The 18,503-nt window shown below is 37.3% G+C and overlaps 1 long non-coding RNA gene across 1 annotated transcript in view; it reads right to left on the bottom strand.

Annotated features, from left to right (window-relative positions):
• Positions 1–17,781, bottom strand: part of LOC102010990 — a 36,339-nt gene extending 18,558 nt beyond the window's left edge. Inside the window, exon 1 of the long non-coding RNA XR_263532.2 lies at positions 17,568–17,781. This is a non-coding gene — a long non-coding RNA (uncharacterized LOC102010990). The remainder of the gene's footprint in view (positions 1–17,567) is intronic.
• Positions 17,782–18,503: the final 722 nt, after the last annotated feature.

Below are 18,503 nucleotides of genomic sequence, written 5' to 3'. Positions count from 1 at the left end.
AAAAAGCTTTTGTATAAGCGTAATTGGGGTTAATACAAAGTAGAAGCTCAAAGGGCATAAAACATTATAGCAGAAAGCTTTCTAGACATGGTAAGTGAACTTAACACACAAATTAAGTGTAGCATATAGAACTGCAGATAGCCATGAACAGAAAAAGAAACTAAAAACTTCTCTACACCCCACAACAATTAAAATCCAGAAATCCAACACAATAATAGAACCTTTAAGGCTGCCAGAGAAAAGCAACAGATCACCTACAAAGGAAAACCCATCAGAATTATGACAGACGTCTCAACACAAACCTGAAAACCAGAGAGAGCTTGGAATGCAGTATTTCACACTTTAAAAGAAAACAAGGTCCAAGTCCAGACTGTTATCCTGCAAAGTTGTCTTTTAAAATTGATGGATAAATGAAATATTTCTGTGACATTGAAAACCTACAGAAATTCATGACCACCAAGCCAGCACTTTACATAATCCTCAAAGATGCCCTAGAAGGAGACAATGAGGCTAACAAAGCTATAAGATCCAATACAATGAATATTTCAGGTAGTGATAGCAAGTAAGTGGGAGAGAAATCAAAACAGCAACAGGAAAACAATACACTGACAGGAAGAGTCATTATCTGTGAATCATTACTATCAATGTAAATGGGCTCAATTTGCCAATCTAAAGACACCAATTAGCAGACTTGCTCAAGAAACAAAATCCAATGCTATGCTTATACAGAAAACACATTTAACACAAAAAGAAATTCATAGACTAAAAATCAAAGGATGGAAAATTATATTCCATGCAACAAGAACCCCCAAACAAGTAGAAGTAGCTATCCTACTTTCATACAAATTGGACTTTAAGACAGAGCTGACCAAAAAAGCAAAGAAGACATTACTCATTGGTTAATGGAACTATTCAACAGAAAGAAAAAACAATTATAAATGTATGCAAGAAATCGTAGTGCACCCAACTTTATAATACAAACACTAATAGATGTAAAGACCAGATAAACATCAGTAGAGGTGCAGGGAGAGACTTAAATCTCCCAATATCACAAACAGACAGATCAATCAAACCAAAAAAGTTAACAAAGAAATATCAGAGTTGAACCATACTCTTGAACAAACACACTTATATATTTATAGAATCCTCAGCCTAACAACAAAATAAGCATTTGTCTTTTCAGCAGCTTGTGGCACTTTCTCCCAAATAGACCACATATTAGATAACAAACCACGTCTAAGAAAATGCAAAAGAACTGGACCTTTACTATGGAATGAAACCAGAAATCAATAGCAAAATAAACCACCAAAACTCTGCAAAGTTATGAAAATTATAACACATATTCTTAAATAATCAATAGGTCACAGAAAAAGCTAAAAAAAATAAGATAGTTTCTAGAATTAAATGATAATGTGATTACAACATACCAGAAATTACGGAACATAATGAAAGCAGTTTCACAAGGGACAATTATAGCTGTAAATGCCCACATCAGCAAAACAGAATAAGCCCAAATAAACAGCCTATTGGTGCATCTCAAGGCCCTAGAAAAATAAGAACAAGCAAAATTCAGAGCTTGTACAAGGAAGGAAAAAAAGGTGAGAGCAGAAAACAATGAAATGAAGAATTACAAAAATACAAACAATTATTGGCATCTCAGCATTGTTTTAATTTGCATCTCTCAAATGACTAGTGATGTTGAATATTTTTCCATATATTTATTTGTCATTCATATTTCTTCCTCTGAGAAGTGTGTATTCATCTCAGATGTGCATTTTTGGATTGGGTCTTTAAATTTGGGGGGTGTCTAAGTTTATTTTAAAATTCTTTATATGTTCTAGATAGTAGTCCTTTGTCTTGGATACAACTGGCTAAAATTTTTTCCTACTCTGTGCATTGTCTTTTCATTCTATTTATTTCTTTTGCTATGCAAAATTTTTAATAGGATGAGATTCCAGTTGCTCATTCTTTATAGTATGTTCTGTGATATTGGACTTATGTCCATGAAATCTTTGCCTATATCTATGTCTTCAAGAGTTCTACCTATTCTTTCTTCCAGCAGATTTAATATTTCTGTTTCAATATTCAATATTATTTATATTCTATTTAATAATATTATATTTAGTATTATTTATAAATGTTTTATTATTTATTTAGATATTTGATATGTTTATTTAAATATTTATTTAGATATTTAATATGTTCTAATATTTATTTAGATATTTGATCCATTTTAACTTTAGTTTAGTGCATGGTGAAAGACATGAGTCTTGTCTTAGTTTTTAGAATGTGGAAGGCAAGTTTCCCAGCACCATTTATTAAAGAGGCTATCTTTCTTCCAGTGCATGTACTTGGTTCCTTTGTCAAAGATAAGGTGTCTGGGATGGATAAGAAATGTGTGCAAACTGAGAATGTGATGTTAAATGAAATAAGGCAGAAGCAAATCTCAAATAACACATGGTTATTTTTATATTCAAAACTCAAAGTTTATAATACATACGAATAATGATCCCAATGGAGGGCCATGGAGGTATGGCCTTTAGTAGCATATATAGCCTCTCCTGCCTTCCTTTCTGGCCCTGCTGCCATGCTCTGCTTCCAGAAAGGCATGAATCTAGTAGTACACCCTTCTGTCATGATGTTTCTGCTTTGGAGTCAGCTGCCCACAGACTGAAACCTCTGAAACCATAAATAAAAATAAATGCTTCCTCCTCAGAGCCCTATGTCTTGAACACTTGGAATCAGTGATTAAAAGCTGGTTGAGACGTGTGTTTTGTTTCTTTCCTTTTTTAATATATAAGTTCTCGAATTTGTAAAATGAAAGAGGGGGCAACCGCAGCTGTTTTCTCTTGTCATTTTGATAGTTTGAAGTATGTCCTTGACAGCTGGAGCATGTTGTGTGAAAAACATTTCAAAAGTAATAGAGGGAATGATTTGAACAATATTGTGAGTCAATGTATAGAGCACTCTACCCCAAACCAGCATAATGCACTGTCTTCTCAAATGGGCATGAAATATCTCCATGATGGACCTGTAGGTCATAGAACAAGTCTCAGAAAAATTTAAGATGTTTGAACTCACAGGAATTATCTTTTCCTACCATAAGATATGTAGGTAGGAATATGTATTAGTCAGCTTTCTCTTTTCTAAGCCAAGATGTGTAACACTCAGATCTCAAGGAGAAAAGTTTATTTAGCTCACAGTTTCAGAGGCTTCAGTCAATGATCACCTGGCTCCTTGGTAGAGACATCAAAGCAGAAGGCCATGGTGGAGGAACCTGCTCAACTTAGAGCAGATGGAAACACAGTAGGTTGCAGAGAAAGGGCCTAGGAATGGATTATGTAACCCATGGCCATATCCTCATGCCCTACTTTCTCCAGTCAAAGCCTCTTCTTGATAGCACACAGTGACGGACTCATCCAGAAGGCAGTGCCCTTACAATATAAACAGATATCCAACAGTCAATAGAGACAAGCGACAGTCAAGATTAATCATCACAGAATAAATAACAGATGGATATCTGGAAAATTCACATTTTAGACAATCACAGGTTAATGAAGAAAGCACAGGAGGAATTAGAAAATAGTTAGGTAAAGAAAAACAAAAGCATGAAAACATATCATACCCTTTGTAAAAGCTGTATTGAGAGGGACATTTATAGCTGCAAATGCCTGCACTAAAAGAAGAAAATGCCAATAATAATCTGACTTTATTCCTTGAGAAACTAAGAAAAGAAAATGAACCAAAGGTACCAGAAAGAAGGAAATAATGAAAAAATGGAGTTTAGATATTTGAAATAAGTAATAGAAAGAGAACAAATATAGACATTTACACAAATGCAGCTAAAGGCTGGTTCTGTAAGAAGATAAAATTCATAAAAATGAATTCTATGAATTCATAAAGACAGAAAAAGAAAACTAAAATTATGAAAAATAGATAGGGAAATGTGGATGTTACTATTGCTTTTTTACAGAAATAAGAAAAAACATGAGTATTATCAACAACTTTGTCCAAAAATTAGACAACCAAGATAAGATATACAAATTCCTAGAGACAGAAAGTATACCCAAACTGACCCAAAATCAATAGAAAATCTCCAAAGACCCATAATAAATGAAGAAACAATTAATTATAAATGTCCCAACAAAGACTACCACCAAATCCAAAGCTTTCACTGGCGAATTCAACCCAACATTTAAACAACTATGACCAATTCTTGTAAAATGTTTCCAAAACATGAAATAAGAGACAGTGTTTTCCAACTCATTTCTATTTCATCTTATGAGGTCAGCATTACATTGATATCAAAGCCAGGAATACTGTAAGAAAAGAAAGCTAAAAACCAGTCCACCATTCTATACTCTAGTAGTGAATAGTCTGAAAGGAAATTAACACTGTATTTCCATTTAAAGTGACATAAAAATAATAACATAATTAGAAATAAATTTACCACAGTAAGCATAAAAATTGTGCATTGCTAACCCATAAAACATTGCAGTAAGAAATGAATAAATTAAATAAATGGAAATATATCTTTTGCTTATTATAAGACTTAATATTGTTTAAATGGTCATATGCCTCAGAGCAATCCACAGATTCAAGAAAATCCTCATCAAATTGTGACTGATGTTTTTTTGCATAAATATAAGATCTGATGTTAGGATTTATATGGAACTGTAAGGCCTCCTGAACAGAAAAACAGTTTTGAAAAATGATCAGATGTGTAAATCTGTGTAGCAGTCTCATGCTTTGACTAAGAAAGGACAGAAGTCAGTGTTACTGAAAGAATGGTGGACACAAAAATAAGAGAGCAACTGTGATGAGGCAAAAGAGAAAAGAAGGAAGGGAAAAGGAAAAAATATATATATACACAAAACAGTTCAGATAGCTCTGCAGCTAGTTTCTCTTAATTCAATAAAAGTAAAGATTTGTGCTAATATTGTTTGGACAATATTTCATTCTGTATCTTGTACTCTGAATAACTAGCTTCTGAATGTAGATAAAAATACACAATGTATTAGTTATCATTACTCTCCTATTATCTTGTTTTAAAATCTGTTTTTTTTTTCTACTCAAAATAATAAAAAAAATTGATAGTGCACAAAGAAGCTCATACATTTATGGCCAATTCACTTTCGATAAAGGCCAAGACCTTCAGTGGGAAAACCACATTCTCTACAACACAGGACCCTGGAACAACTGGATGTCCACCTGCAAATGACACCGTGGACAAAAAGTCACCTAAAGTGGTTGAAAGGCTTAACGTAGAGCTAAAACTAAAGGTCTCAGGAAAAAACATAGGAGGAAAACTTCAAGCTATTTGGGAGAAAATCTTGGACTTCGCAGTAGTTTTTCAGATATGATGCCATAAGTACAAGCAACCTAAGAAAGAATTGATCAATTGCACTTCATAAAAATAACACTCATAACTCAAAGCAGTAAAAGACAGATCACAGATTGGTGGAAATATCTACAAATCATACATCATGGGAGCGTCTAGAGTCCAAGGTATAGAAACATCTAAAGGATCAAACATCAACGTGGTTAGGGGTTTGTGCTCTTTAATCATGACGTGTCATCTTGAATGGTTTAAGAAATGCCCAGTAGTTCCTGGTGTGTCCCTAGGTGAATGACAGGTAGACCAGCAATCTGTGGGAGGCAGGCCCACTCCAGATGCGCGTGCCATCAACCATCAAACTGGTAGCCTGAATGGGACAAATGAAGAAGAAAGTGTGATTGTCTCTAAAGAGCTCTCTCTTGGTTACTGCCTTTGGACATCAGTCTCCAGTCTCTTCTGTCTCCAAGGCTGTCTCACACTGGGAATTCTACTGTGTGCTTCTGGGCCTTTGGCCATGGACTGGTGCTATGTCTTTGGTCACTTTTGTTTTGCAGTTTCCATCTTCTTGGGCTGAATATCTACTGGGTCTCTACCTCTCCAGAATGCAGATGTCTGCTCTGGGCTCTCCTACCTCTGATTCTCTAAGCCTGCCTAGAAAATTGTCTTGGGTAATTATACATAAATTTTCCACGGATTGTTTTCTTCTAGAAAACACAAACTCATACAGGACTTATCATCAGCAAGGTAGGAAACTGGAAGATAAATAGACAACAGCTTTAAGATCCCAAACAAATGAGTTCTAGCTTGGAATTTCATATATGATCAAAAATATCAACCAAACAAGGCAGAATAAGTATGTTTTATTGACATGCAAAGACCATGAGGCTGGGAAGATAGCTCAGAGGCACAACACCTGCCTGGCAAGCACAAGGTCCTGAGTTCAATTCCTAGTACAAAAAAAAAAAAAAGAAAAACAAACCAGCAAACATGAAAATTGCTTTTCCTCACACATATCAGGAAGCTGACAGAAAAAGAGAAAAAAGAGCAGACACTCTACAAAATGAAAAACACAAAAACAGAATAAGATGTCAGTTCCTCAGATGACAGTGAAGGGAAATCTGAAGACCAGGAATTTTGTACCCTGAAAAGAGTAGCAAAAGGAAGCCTTTGGGTTGATTCCATCAGTGAAACAAAGCAGTCTCAGCATCTGAACATACTGAGAGAAATTAATAAAACTGTGGACAGTGTGGTCTGAATTACAGATAAATAACACACTAAGCAGGAAGAAATGAACTTCATTTGATTCAGAAAAACTGAAACAGTGTAAAGGAAGAGAAGCAGATATTAGAAAACATACTGTAAACTAGCTGTGTCAGTCGCCTAGTAACAGTAACGTAAATGCACAATGCTGACTCAGCTGCAGTTACACAACTAAAGCACCTTTAAAGGGACAAGATGTAGTCATTGGAGAACCCCAGCTGGGGACTAGGGAGCTATATACTTAGTCTTCTTTAAGAGGCGTCTGTTAAACAATACCTACCACTCACAAAGAAAATATCATCCACGTTAGCATGTTATTTAGAGACTTAGGACTAAATCTTAAAATAAGTATAGGAAGGGGTTGTAAATAGCTGTACTGGGGAGAAAAGTATGGCTAGGTAAGGGAGGGGCCTGGGGGGGCTCCTTATCTTATACATGACAATTTAATAGACTTGTTATGCACTTATGGTGCCCAGTATGCCAACCAGGGCCTCGCCCACACCGGACAAGTACTCTGTCCCTGAGCTATACCTACTCCTTGTTGCCTGTCTTTTAATGATATTTTTCAGGGGAGAAGCAAGTATTTGTAGGTAGTTTAACTATCCATCTTTTTATTTATGACTTCTGTAGTTGGTGTTGTTTTATGTTTGGAAAACTTCTCTGATTTTTTCATTTAAGAAACAAATCACTATATTTCTTAGTAGTACTTGTATCGTTTCGTTTTTACACTTAAATTTTGGTACATTTGATATTTTGGTCCTGGTGTGAGGGAGAGATTCCAATTTAGTATCTACACATTGTTAACTCAGTTGTGTGACAACTTCTGTTGAATAACATTTTATTGTTCCCATTGTTGCTCTGTCTATCTGCTGTTTAACCTGGTGAGTTAACATTTTCCTTTTTGTTTGCTTCATGAAAATCATTTGAAAAATGTACATTTTGTTTTTCTCTGGAACTACTTAATAGTTGCATATTCCGTATAAATTTGACAGAATAACCATAAAAATCCTCTAGGTCGTGTGATCTGGCAGAGGTAGTTTCTGATATCCCTGACTCTCTTCTCTGGTCAATTTTTGGCTAAAGTTTTTCACATCCTAGAGTCTGGTTTTGCTTACATCTAGTTTCTTAAAAGAAATGTCCATTATAGGCACATTTTCAATTCAAATCTGATTCCATAAAATCTAGCAAAATAGCTATTTATTATTATTTTTATGTGTATAATTATTTATCTGAGCTCTTACTACTGAATTCCTTGATTAGATTAAATATTTGCTTAGTAGTTTTTTTCTTTTTCATTAAACTATTCTTAATCTCTTCAGGAATTTATTTATGGCTTCCATGATTTTTCTTTGGTCTTTCTAATTTAGCAATTTCTTTTAGTTCTATCTCTTTTTAAAATTCATTTCCTGCCATTCCAACTTTGTTAATTTACTTCACTTTTTCATTAGTGTTAATAAGCACCTATTAGATTTTCACTTATTCTTTTAGGTTTAATCTATTGCTCATGACATAGCCTCCCTACACTATTAGTTTTTTTTGTTTTTCGTCAGTTTAGTTTTGCTTTCACCTTTGTGACTAAGTAAAATTTGCTATTAACATCCAGCTTTATAGATTTATGTTCACAAAGTTTTATGTGTTCTTCGTGTCACTGGTGCTTCGAAAATAAATGATGAATGGGAGAACACGGAGAGATTTTAGGGCAGCGAAACTATTTTGCATGATACTGAAACAGGGAATATGTATCATTTTGCACTGTGGCTTTTTTGTTGCTTAATTTATGGTCACTTCTGTGAATATGCTGCATTTATAGTAGGTGCTTTCAATTACTCTAGTGTTCTCCCCATGTCATGGTTTACATCTACATCAACTATATATATTTGTAAATTCTACTTTTGTTCCCCTACTTGCTCTCTGTCCATTTGATCTGCTATCAGCTCAGATCAGCTGGTATATCTTAGGAACAGTATCTCTCTCATTTCCTGCTATTTTTGTTAAAAATGCTTATACATTCTGAGGTCCAGAGATATGAGATTGTGCATTGGATTATGCAGCATACCATTATGGAATGGGTGTTCGCTGATTTTACCACTTTAGCACTGACGGCAGGCCAGCTTGACGGTAAACTCAGGATCCTTTCTTTTTGTGTACATTTTCTTAGGGGGCTCTTGTCTATTTTTTTCAACTAGTCTGTGCCTTCTTGTCAGATTTTCTCCTTAAAAATAGCTTATTACTTGCATTTACTTAATAATTAGGAGACTCATTTAGTGCATTTTTACTGCTGCAACAGAATATCTGAGGGTGAGCATTTATTTATATGATAAATAACTTTGGCTCAAGGAGTTGGAGGAACAAGGCCAAGGTCCGGCAGGAGCATTTGCTAGGCCCTGTGCTGCCTCAGTCGTGGCAGGAAGCCGCAAGGTGAGGTGCCTGAGTGGAGGAGGGGGGGGCCCAAAGTCCTGTGCTGCAGCAGGGAGCTCAGCGCTCCTCCTGGGAAAGGCCTGGGTCCACGGCGTGGCTCTTTGCCCAGCCCGACACAGTGCACCTGGCCCTAGAGTGTCCACCACCACCAGAGAGGCCACAGAATTTCACCTGGGTTTCAGAGGGGATGAGCATATTCTAATCAAAACCGTTTTTGCCTTTAAATCACTGTGTTTAGGCCATTTCCATCTACAGCTAAAATATATCTGTCTCATTTTCTCTGCGTAATTTTTTCAAAATTCATTTGTAAACATTTCTTCCATGGTCTGTATAATCTTTGTCTTGGGCATGTGTTTCATCATATATAAGATGGAAAATGGAATTTCCACTACTTTCCAAAAATAGAATAAAGAGCTTCAGAAGGCCTGAGAATTGAAACACATTTCCAGATATCAAATTGTTTTTTGAAGAGTTCTATCATCCCTAGCTTTCTTGAGTGATCCTTTTCTAGTCATGTTTTACCCAACCACCACTTGCTTCAACTGAGGAGCTCTGTTTGGCTTTCACACTGAGGTCCCAGTGCTGAAGCACTCCCCGCTTGTCCTGGACCTGCATGGGGCTCTTGTGCTTCCAGGCACACCAGCCAGTATGCGCTGCCTTGAAAATCACAAAGGGTTACTCCACCTGTTTGCCTTCCTTTCCCTCCCTTTTGTTGAAGGTCCTCAGGGTGACTTGCAACCGTCCGGTGAGTGCACTTTCTCTATGGGACTGGCTTCAGGTCTTCTCAGAGCCCGCCTTCTCTGCTCTGTATTATTCAAAAAAGCCAAACTTTTCCTTCCTTTATATCTTCTGGTTTATGTCATCAGACAAAAGTTAAAAATTAAATTTTAAAGATTTTAATGTACGTTATAAATATTTATACATGCAAAGAAACATCTAATTTTGTGTTTTATGAGATGGTAGCTAAGTGCAGCTCTGCGGAGTTGAGAATTATTTTGCTAAAGTTATCCATGTAATTAATTCAACTTTTAAGTTTCCCTTTGAGTTAACAAGTGCATATATAGACAATGTATTTTAATATTAAACACTATAACAAAAACATCTCATGTTATATTAGATTTTACTGATCCTAATCATTTGAAACTTATGCAATTATTAACCTGAACAATTTATGGTAAGAGAAATAATAGCTCTGTCCAAATTTCAATGTACCTTTTATTTCTGAGACTTTGAAAGACCTGAAACTTTCAGGTTTCATCCTTTTGGGAACTGAAAGTCATTCTGGAAGCCTGAAGTCTTTATCCCAGTGGACATTTCAGCACCAAATCAGCCCTGACAAATGCTATCCTCATCCTCCCTGTTTTCCAACGTACATTTTGAATTCTGAGGTATTTGAAAGTATAATGGTTAATATGAAGGAAACTTGTACAGTTATTACCACTTATTTTCATAAATGCTGAAAAGAATTCCAGATCTGCATGTGAAAATTTGAAAAACATGTTTTACAAGTAAGTGGTATGTCGATTTCAGGGCTTGTTTTTCCTGTAATTATGCTAATATTTCAAAAGGCAGGTTTGAATTATGTAGATAATTACCTTATGCAAACTTTTATAGAATCAAAACAATAAAAAATCTAAATGATAGATAGCAAAACTGGTTTTAACTATAAAAATTATATGAAAAACAGATGTGGATCAAACTACTCAAAATAATTTAAAATAGGTTCAATTGGTGTTATTAAATTTTATAGCCATCTAGGATAAAACAGCACAGGTCAGCATATTAACTTCTTAACATATATAGAAATATAGGGAAGAAAGTAAGAAAAATGGAATGATTTAATGGAAATATGGACAAAGAGTGTGACTGACCGCTTCATACCGTATGACACATAATGCTCAGTAAATTCACCTGAGTTGTCAGTGGTGTGTGAATGCAAGGCTTCCAGTAGAAAAGTACATAAAGTTCAAATAAGTCATCTGTCTACCAAAATTTTACACTGTAATGAGTGATACTGCCCAGAGCAGAAGCAGAGGCAAAGGCAGAAGCAAGAGTTTCAGTGTGCTCGGGATGGCATAGTACATGTTCCTGAAGGTTACTGGTCAACCTGGATGCAACTATTTCATATCTGTGCCCTAAGATGACATGGTAAACCCCAGTCAGAGAGCCTTGCCCTTGTGAAAGTTTGAACACACACACACACATCTGCATGCAAATTTTTATTTCTTTGACACTTAGGAAAATACACTGTCCATGGTTTACCGATACGTCTACTGCTTTAAGTGTTTTTTAGTTCTTCTTAATACAAGGGAATGATTTGAAATTCAGCATGTTTCTTATTCTGGAGAATAGTTTCTGACTGAAGAATTTAGGGTTTATATAATAAACTATTTTTAAAAAATCTTTTGAATTTTGCTTAGTAGAGTTTTGGCCTTAGCTTAATTTTAATATGTATTGCAAATGCCGATGTTTACTTGAAAAACCGGTTGCTTACATTGCATGGCATTTTAGATGCTCAATCCCTTTGTATGTATGTTTTTCTTTAATTTAGGAAACGTCTCTATTTTATATGTGAATACATTATAACATATGTTGTTCTGAAAGGTTATTTTTAAGAGAAAAAAAGAAAGTTTAGAAACCTAAACATTTATTTCTGAGAATAAGAAGAAATGGTTTAGTGGCAGAGCAACAAATGTGGTAACGTCTAATTTTAAGTTTATTGTTAAGCTCAGGAGTGTTCCTTTCATTATTTTGCTTCACAGCATGCATATTATACACTTTTTATAGAACTCAACCTTCTAAAGAGCAAATTCAACTTGAAAAATAGACGATGCTAATAAGTATTGCTCCTTTATTTTATTTTATTTTTTTGGTTTTTCTCCGGTACCGGGAACCGAACTCACGACCTTGCGCTTGCCAGGCAGGCGCTTTTTGCCGCTGAGCTAAATCCCCAGCCCCAAGTATTGCTCCTTTAAAGAATAGTTATAAATATACAATTCCATGCAATGCTAATGTAATAATCCTTAAAATTACAATTGTAATTAGCAATCAGAATGAAATACTATAAACCAAATGGTTAGATTTGTTCAAACTTACTTACCTGGGTTCCATGTTTAACTACATTGATTAGTGCCAATAGTCAATAGGAACACACAAAGTTCTATAGGATGGTATGTGATTAGCACACTAAATGATACTCTTGAACTCCTCAAGTGGAAAGAATTTAGCATAAGTGAGCTCTAGTTAGGATAATGTGTCATTGAAACCTCTTGATTGTACTACTGCTAATTAGCACCAATATCCATGTTACTAGGATCTTTCCCCCAGAATAACAGAAGCAAAAGGGTGGAGGAATAAAACCCACAATTTTGAAGGTATTTTAAAAGTGGCTTTCTCTGACTCAAATACCTGACACTTTCCATCCTGTAAACTACACATCTTTAGTAATAGGGAGCCTAGTACCTCCCTGACAAGGCCATTGCTATGGGTTGGGTCTAGATGTCCCCCCAAAGCCCCATGCAGTTTGAGATGGGCCCTTTTGGAGGCATCTGAACCTAGAGTTTGTGATTGATTCATAGTGCTATGCTAGGATTAAGACTGCTGAGATTAAGGGTGAGTGATTGCTGGATAAGTTCACTGATTGGATTGGTACTGCCCTAATCCCAGCAATCTGGATAAGATGAAAGGCGTAGAAAGAGGCTTGCTTTCCCTTTTTTGCTCTTGTTGTTTTTGTTGTCTTCTGCCTCCATGAACAGGTCCCCCATGTGCCATGTGCCACTCTGCCTTGGAGCCAGCTGATTACTGACCAAAACCTCTACAAACTGAGCTATATAAACCTTTCCCCTTTTCACTTTGGCTGTGAGATATTTTGTAGCATCAGTGAGAGAAAAATAGCTAAGACAGCCATTCTATTTAGGATCTGTTAGATCTTGGCTTTATTCTAAGTTCTTTGACTGAATCAAAGTCTAGGAAAATATTTTTAATTCAATCATCTATAAATCATTCCAAATTTTTGCAACTTCTGCAAAATATATATTACACATACCCCAACTGTGTATAAAAATGTTATTGAGGCCACACATATCTTGTTATCAACTATTTATTTTTATTAAAATGGGGCCCAAGGTTCTATTTTATATACAATGCAGACTTGTCAGCTGCTTCTTTTGTTTCACTCGGTCTTCTTGCCCTGTCATCATGTTGCTGCAGTACTGGACAATGTTGCTGCAGTACTTCCTTGGTTGTCACCCTCTTCTCCCTACCTCTAAGATGGGATGTTTTCCCTCCTAATTCTGCCCAGCTACAAATGTGTGATTTTCACCATTTCTGCAAGTATGGAAAGTGAAGGTTGTATAAGAACTGCTATAAAAGATATACAGCGAGAGTGGCAAATTCATTTGATCAAAAAAATTTACAGCCTCCACTACTGGACTACATTGTCTCCCTGGTCATTGTTAAGAGAAGCAGACAAGGACAAAATGCCAAAAAATGTAGAGAGTCATCCAAGAGCTAAATGTAGCTATAAAACGACAGGATCACTGAGTTTCTAAAGTCCATTCTTTAAAAATCTTCTGAGCTTCTGGGGACTGGGGATGTAACTCAGCAGCACAGCGCCTGCCTGGTAAGTGAAATGTTGTGAGTTTGATTCCCTGTACTGAAAAAAAAAAAAAAAAAAAAAAATCTTCCTAGGTTTCTACAGATCCCAAATTTATAATGGTTAGTTTTACATACTTCCCTAAGGGATGAACGGGGGCTTGAGATTTTTGGTGTCACCCTTTTGAGATTTCCCATTTGTTTTTGTTACTTTTCTCTTGTTGTGGAGACAAAATACCTGATGCCTAGAATTAAGGAAATAAAGGTTTATTTAGTTTACAGTTTGTGGAGGTTTCAGACTTTAATCAGCTGGCTCTGAGGTAGGGTGGTAGGCCACAGGGACATCACTTCAAGGCGGCACAAGACAGCAAAAGCAACAAGAGCAAAAAGAGAGGAGCAGCAGCAAGCAGCCTCTTCCGCTCCCTTACACTGTATGCAAACTACCCGCCCCAGGGCAGGTGTAGCACTCACACCTCTAATCCCAGCATCGACCGAGGATCAATCATAAACTCTAGAAGCCTACCCCATGACTGCATGGGGCCTTTGGGGGACATCCAGACACCAACCATGACACCATTATCCCATTAGGTGTGGGCCGTCCTCTCCCACCTACTAAGACTAAACCTAAAATCACTAAGACTTGGTTTAAAATTATCACCACCCTCTGAGTCATCCAATAACTCCCCCCTCAATCAATAAATGCTGAGGTTCTGGCTGTCTCGTGGCCTTTTGTTCCTCATGAACAACTGGTCATCCAGGATCCCAATTGTATGGCTATTTTGTCTGTTGCTCTTTCTTCCGCTTTTTTCTCTGTGCACCATAACACCTGGCAGAAGATGGTGGCTCACTGCAGGGCTCTCTGATACTGGGTCATGTTCATTACTGGGAAAGTATACCGACCTTTCTGAAGGAAACAGCAAGGTCCTTCCAAGAGAACCTGCACAAAGAGCCTAGATCTCTATTGGAGGGAAGGGAGCAAGTCCAAGGGCCACTGGGAGGAAATCCAGCTTCATCCTATGGATGGTGGTATTATTGCTAGTCCCTGGAGCAAAGTTATAAAAAAGAACAACTTCTAGACTTTGATGGGTTTCCGCCCATTTAAATTTCCGCAAGGCATCATGGTGGTGAGCCAACATGGCGTGGCCCAGAGACGACTATGTGCTTCTCCCAGGCGGAGTTCTGCTTTCCTTCTCCCCTGGCTTGGTTACAACTTCCTGTTTCCTTTGTCCACTTCTGCCCAATTACCGTCTACTACGTCACTCAGACCACCCCATAAACTCCACCCCCAACCTAGCCCTTTATGGTGTTTGCTGCCCAGCTTCCGCTTCCAGAAGGTCCTCCTGTCTGTCAGCATTCTTCCCGGGCCCTACAATAAAGGCTTTTTGTACTTTGTTTTGTCTCTCACTAGCGCCAAACCTAACATTCTTTAGTAGCATTTTTGTGGACTTACTTTTTTACTTAGGTTAGGCCTTGTATCTACATGTCCCTCAAAGCCTCAGACAGTCACAGGTGGGGCTCTTTGGAGGTGGCTGGCTGGAGGATGCATGATGCCAGGATCAAGGATGTGATGCTAGGGTTAAGGCTGTGAGTGCTACCTGCCCTAAAGAGGGGTATCCTGGTTAAAATATGAGGGACAGGAAGAGGCTTGTCACTTGTTACCTGGTGCTGTGTTGCCATGTGCCTTCTGTCTGCCCTGCTTTGCCATGGGCTGTTCCCCTGTGCCGTGCGCCACTCTGCTTGGGAGCCAGCTAATTATGAACTGAAGCATCTATGAACTGTGAGCGAAATAAACCTTTCCTCCTTGAGCTTTGTGTGGCAGGTATTATTCTTCAGCAATGAGAAAAGTAACCGAGACATCAATTGTATGTAACTGCAAAAAAGTGAATTAGAATCATGAATGTTGTAAAAGTTACAAATGAGAATGTTTTTGAGCATCTTCTAAGCCACAGTCTTTACCTAAAAAATAAGAAAATAAGACCCAGGATGATTGTTTGGCTGAGCTACACATTGCCATAGAGGGTTGGTTTAGGGTCATTTATTCTTTGTCCAGATAACTCACTTTTAATAATTTACTATTATAGGGCCAACAAAAATTTTTAAAAAATCAATTTATTTTCTTAACTATGTATACATTACAGGCTGTTACAAAAACATGCTATTACACTTGTGCACAGTGTATATCTGTAAAGCTCATGGAGGTCCATAAAATGTGTAGCAACGCACTGTGTCGAGTTGTCAACATTTCCTCCCATATTGCTTTGCTACTGAGCTGCTCACAAATGGTGTTGTGTTTTTTGAAATAAGTGAATCAACCTTTTTACACCTATATAGGTTTCATAAGTTGGAAAATTGTTTTGAAGTTTAGAACTCCCCTTTGAATAGTGATGCTGTCTAGGTTAGTGAAGATTAAATTGTAGCATTAAAAATTGTAAGTGGTTTCAAGCCCTTGGAGGCTGAGCCCTGGGCTGCCCGTTGCAGATGGCAATAATTATCTTTACTATACCCTCAAGACCTTAATGGAATTGTAATGATTTGGAGGATATTAAAGTATCTTTGTTGCTTTAAAATAAAACCATCTAGGTCACTTTCTCATCCTATTTCTTTCCCAGCCCTCTTTCTTCCTGTAAGTGTTACCTATACCTAGATGGGAAATAGATAAATATGTATTCTACCAAGATGTTGTATAGTACTTTTGATGTACACTGTCTTTCCTAATTCTTTGTTGTAAATGTGATCAAAAGTGTGCTTTTAAAGATGGTAAGTATACAGAAAAGGAAATATTATTCAGCTTTTGCAGAGAGTGTATACACTGAGCAAGGGTTATCTGTCAGTGTTACAGTGTAGCTTAGTAAATGTATTTATCACTTCCATCTCTGTGTGGCTCTGAAGAATGCTACACATAATAGTGGTAGCAGCCTGTAGCTGCCAAGCCTCTGCACAGGGTACCATCAGATAAAAGAAGGATTTACATGTGGTTTCTTTCGGCTCTCATTTCCTACACAGATTAACTCTGAAATGACCCAGAAACTGCAGAGGGATGTTTATGTATTTTATTGTCCTGTTGATATTTCAACAGAGCCAATATTTTACTATGTCTTATCTGATCACTGTGTGAGTGGAATGAAAGGATTTTCATTTCTATTAAGCATCCAGTAGTTGTCACTAATAATACATAACCCCGCAGCATCCCACACCGAGTGATGAAGCCTGTGGCATTATAATCCCCACACTGCTGTAACAACAGATGAATCTGATTTTAGATACTCAAAGCAACCTTGAACTATCCTGCAATATAATGCTTTGGTTTCAGTGACGCTAGCTGAAACATGTCAAGGTACTATCTCTAAAATTCTTGTTTTATACTTGGGAGCACATTCATATAGAAAGAGAAAAAATGCACCTTTCTCGTGATTTGCCATGTTTAGTCACATAGCAATATGACTCCTATGTAGATAGCACCCAAATTGAGACCCCATGTCTGCCTTTGCTCCCCAACTTCCCACCAAGACCCTGAAAAGTCCACCCCACATGCCCGAAGCCCACCTTTCTCCACCAAACCAGATGTTTTCGTTTGAATTTCTCATTCTGGCAACAGTGTTATGATTTCTAGGTTATCCAAGATTAGACTTTGTAGTTTTTTTTCTTTTCATTTCCTGTGCTTATTAAAGCAACAACAAAAAATCTCCCTATCCACAGAATTTTGTCCAGACTTGCCTGTCTTGTACCTATCTTCTTTCCCGTTCCCACTACTGCAGCGATCTCCCTCCGCCTTCCAAATCTCCCTGTGTGGCCTGTGTTACAAGCCAAGCATTTAGTAAAAGCTTTGGGAAGAAGTGTTGGGGAGCATTCACTGCCAAGCTAAGTCATAACATTTCTTAAACAGATGTTGATGACGTGTCTTCGTGTCTAGATAGCAGACCCACAAGTGTGACCTTCTGAAGTTCTGGGGACTACTCACCATGCTCTCCCACATCTGTCCATTTCCTTACGGTTTTTCTTTTGATCTTCCCTTTGCGGACTGGAAAATGAATCTCCAAGAGCCCCAAGTGTTGCAGGGAGGGGTCTGAATTCCAGAGAAGTTGAGTAGCTGCTTAATGGCTGGGGTGTTCCACAGCTGTGTTCCTGGAATAATCAACTGAGGTTTTGTGGGCTTTGCTAGGCCATGCTGCTAGTTCAGCTGCCAAGGTAACAGTTTATTATGACCCGCCAACCCAACCCATGAGCTGGTGACTTATAACCAACCAATCAGGACTGAGTGCTTCTCTCAAGCTTGCATCCCTCATTTACATAGTGTATCCGTGTGGGCAGCTGTGCAGGGGCTTTCTCTATGTAAGCCCGCCCCTCTCTGTGCTCCCTTGATTTGCACTTTTGTCTTGTAGGCAGACTGTGTCTCCTGGTTTAAAAACTGCTTCTGGAAACAAAACCCACTGTTTCATCTCAAATTCTTTCCTAGTGAATTTCTGTTGACACTTTTATTCACAGCACCCTCTGTCCAGGCCCAACTCTTTATTGCAAAATGTACATGTAAGATTTCTCAAACATTAAGTCAAAGATGACTAAAGTTTCCTAGATGAAAGTAACTTCTATTTCTTTCAGTCTTTAAGTGGTTTTATACCTACTCTTTCCTGGCAAACTTACTTTACTTTGCTGTTACACTTAGCAGTTACTAGCTTCCCTATGATATTAAAAGTCCTGTGAGGGCAAATACTTTATTCCTTTCAGTGTTTACTGAATCTATTTAATCTGTACAAAATCTATTTAATCTGTACATCTACCAATAATCTTCTACCTGTCTCAATTTTGTCAAAGTAAAAGTGAATTAAAACAAAACATTTATTTAGAGTAGACTAGTTAAAACATATGCACAAGCCTATGTGTGTACATCATCGTGTAC

The sequence above is a fragment of the Chinchilla lanigera genome, unplaced genomic scaffold, assembly GCF_000276665.1.
Source record: "Chinchilla lanigera isolate Chin_1 unplaced genomic scaffold, ChiLan1.0 scaffold00070, whole genome shotgun sequence".
Lineage (NCBI taxonomy): Eukaryota > Metazoa > Chordata > Mammalia > Rodentia > Chinchillidae > Chinchilla > Chinchilla lanigera.
Note: the sequence above shows the minus strand (reverse complement) of the source record. Positions and strands in the feature narration are given on the sequence as shown.